The following is a 3,572-nucleotide window of genomic DNA, read 5'->3' as shown; positions in this document are numbered from 1 at the left end:
CATAAGGCTACCTTTCTGCCTTCTGATGTTAAGCTCTACCTCCATCTGCATTTCCCTGCATTGCATAAGGCTACCTTTCTGCCATCTGAGACTAAGCATTGTCTCCATCTACATTTCTCTATAGTGAATAAGGCTACCTTTATGCCTTCCGAGACTAATCTCTGTCTCCATCTGCATTCTTGCATTGCATAAGGCTACCTTTCTGCCTTCCGACACTAAGCATTCTCTCCATCTGCATTTCATGCATTGCATAAGGCTACCTTTCTACCTTCCGAGACTAAGCATTGTCTCCATCTGCATTTCCTACATTGCATAAGGCTACCTTTCTGCCTTCCGTGACTAATCATTGTCTCCATCTGCATTTCTCTGCATTGCACAAGGCTACCTTTCTGCCTTCCGAGACTAAGCTCTGTCCCCATCCCGCATCGGCTGAAATATCGCCACCTTTTATTTACGTCTTGCATCGGCTGAAATATCGCCACCTTCTGCATTTCACGGGCTGAAAGATCTCCAAATTGTCCAAATGCGTCATTCTTCGGAGGCACCATTTGCATAGCCCGAGAACGCCATGCCATGGCCTGAGGACCCCATTTTATCTCTTGCATAATCATTATTCAAAGGCATTATAGTTCGGAGGCATCATTCTCATAGCCCGAGAACATCATTTCATAGTCTGCGAATCCTTTATCATACGCTTCATGGCCTTGGACGTCATAGTCCGAGGACGTCATCCTAACCGTCCAAAGACAGCATTCATGGTCCAATGGGAACTTGCATCACGTTTAAATTTATGCACAATATATGCTCATTTGCAGGTAAACCGGCTAGCAACGGCCTTCTCCGCAGCGGCGATCTCGTTCCAGTTCCTGCAGCTTATCAGACTCTGACCATCCTTCTCAACCCAAACATCGCATCCGCTTTTCAAAATCTCCATCGGTATATTCCGCCAATGGATCCTGAACTACATATGGCATGATTCCTGTAAGACCAGGAATATGCAGGTAGCTCAGGAACCAGAGCTCGGTCAAAATTCTTTAAATCGTTTCATTCGGTCAAAATTGGCCATCATATCTTTACCCGGCAACTCTTTCATCCTTCCCGGGTAAAGAGAGGCAACTGTTGATACCCAATTTTTCCCTATGTATTTTTGTATACAAAATACTTTCAAAATAGCATACCCAATTGTTTTAGTATTTTTCCAATCTTTTGAAGAGTTTTAAAATCAATTTACTATCCATTTTAGCAGTACAAAATTCATAATTATTCCCAGAATCATCAATTTTGGTGAATAAGTTATTTTATTCCCATATTTATACCAAACTATATTTAAGATAATTTTTGAACATTTTTACAAATTTATTTGGTATTTAAAAGACTAAATTGCATATAATTGCAATTATAGCATATTTTAAGATTAATATCATTTCTATAATTGTAAAATTGGCTTCAATATTTATGCATTGTTAGTTGGGTCAGTACTTTGAATTTGTTTTTAAAGTCTTTTTCGCTATTTTTATAAAATAAAAGAGGAAAATTGGCAATTTAACATTTAGCCTTTTTCTGTTTCAATTACAGCCTCATTTCCTTTCAATTTTAACCTCAATTTGACTCCAATTCCACCCATATTAAAACCAACCCAGTTTCAATTTGGATCCAACCCACTACCCAATCACAAACAACCCAACCCATTCCCCACCTACCACTTAAATCTAGACCGTTGATCACTCAAGATCAACGGACAAGACTCGCCCTTCCATAATTAAACCTAAACGACTACCCTAATCTCCCTCATTCTCACCTGACTCGTCACCTTGAAACCCTTCATCTCTTAAAACACTCTCAAGCTCCCTAAAACTCTAGCCATCTCCCACCCTATTCTACCATGTTTCCACCAGAATCCGTGGCTTTTCAAGCCATGGATGGTTGGTACTCAACCCCCTCCACCATCAAACCATGGTTGTTCGAAGCTTTGAGGCCTGACGTTGATGGTTCTCCTTCATATCCTCTCAGATGTACAGTTTTATGGCCTCTCTGTCCATTGTCTGGCCTATTCAAGCACTAGAAACCTTTTCTAACTCAGCCGACTCCAGATCGGAGTTTCTTCCAAACCTTTCTCATTTCTAGGATTTCTTCGAAATCCTGAGCTATTCGAGGTTTTTTATCTGTTTGTTCTCTTAGATCTATGATATATTTGTGTTCTACTGGATGTGTAAAGTAGTTTCCCCAATCTTTCTTTCAAAAATTGCTTCTCTTCGATTTAGGGTTTCTGAAAGGTTTTCAAAACATATTTTTGATTCTTCCTTTTCTTTCTTTATGTGTATTATGCTCGTGTGTTTTCTTTTCTACCATGCATGTGTTGTTCTTATGTTTTCTTTCTACTATACGTGACTCTTCTATACCTCTGTACTCTACTGTGCCTCTAGATTAGGATCGCATGTTAACGTTTGTTATGTTTTCCTATATGTTCTTTGCTATACTTTCCAATATTCTTCTATTGTATGTGTTTCTTGTTGAGTTCTTTAACTTTGTTTGTTTTACTGGGCTCTTGTTGGAGTTCTAAGGATGTCTCACTACTATTTCTTAAACTCATATCACCCTTTTTTTCTTCTGAACTTGCTTAAGTTCCGACTTTTCTTGAACATGTTCTTTATGCTCCTCAAATCAACTTTTTACTTTGTTGCTTCAAACCTGCTATCATGTATGTTGGTTTCTCATGTGTCTCTAAAAGAGACCTCTGAGCCTATTATCTATCTTCTCGTATCTGCTTCTGATTAAAGTTGAAAACCCTAGGCTTTGAGTTTTGGCAAGTTTTATTTTGGACTTGGGCTACTTTGGAACCTTGAACTCTCAGACTCATTATGAGTCTTCAAACTGAACTTGTATCCCTTTTTCATTCTGAACTCTTTCTATGATAGTCTTTTCTAATCAACATGACAACTCCTTTCTGCTTGATATTTGTGTGCTTTATATATGAGAAATTCTTCTTTCAAAAAGGGTTTTGCCAATTTGTGTTTGATTTTGAATTCCTTTTAATAAGGTTCGATTGATTGTTACTGATTTTCTTTAATTTAACCTTTCTTTACCTTTTCTGGTTGGATTCATTCATACCAAAACTCAATTTCTAATTTTTACTGGCTGATGATTAATTGCCTTTCCTTATTTGCACAAACCGTGTTGCTATCAAACTCTTTCCTTAAATAGTTTATATGTATTTTCCTTTCTTGTACTACTTTGGAAAAGATTTTAATCCAATTCTTTCCTTAATTGTCCTCTACCCGTTTGAAATCAGAATCCCTTAACTGAAGGGAGATTCTGTGTGATTGATTGCAAATTATTCCCTTAACTTTTCTTTCTTGTTTTCTGCACTATAAAAGGGGCACGACCCTTCTACACTTAGACACCTTGAACCTTCAGTTCAACACTTCTAATTCAATACTTTACACACACACCTCTCAATTAGGATACTCTTTCAATACTATACTCTCTTCCGAGATTTTTTGTACTATTTGCTTGCAGTTTGGTTTACAAAACTTCAGCTTTCACTTATTTGTTACCTTGAAACTGGTATGCCT

Source organism: Nicotiana sylvestris, chromosome 5 (assembly GCF_000393655.2).
Source record: "Nicotiana sylvestris chromosome 5, ASM39365v2, whole genome shotgun sequence".
NCBI classification, from domain to species: domain Eukaryota; kingdom Viridiplantae; phylum Streptophyta; class Magnoliopsida; order Solanales; family Solanaceae; genus Nicotiana; species Nicotiana sylvestris.
Note: the sequence above shows the minus strand (reverse complement) of the source record.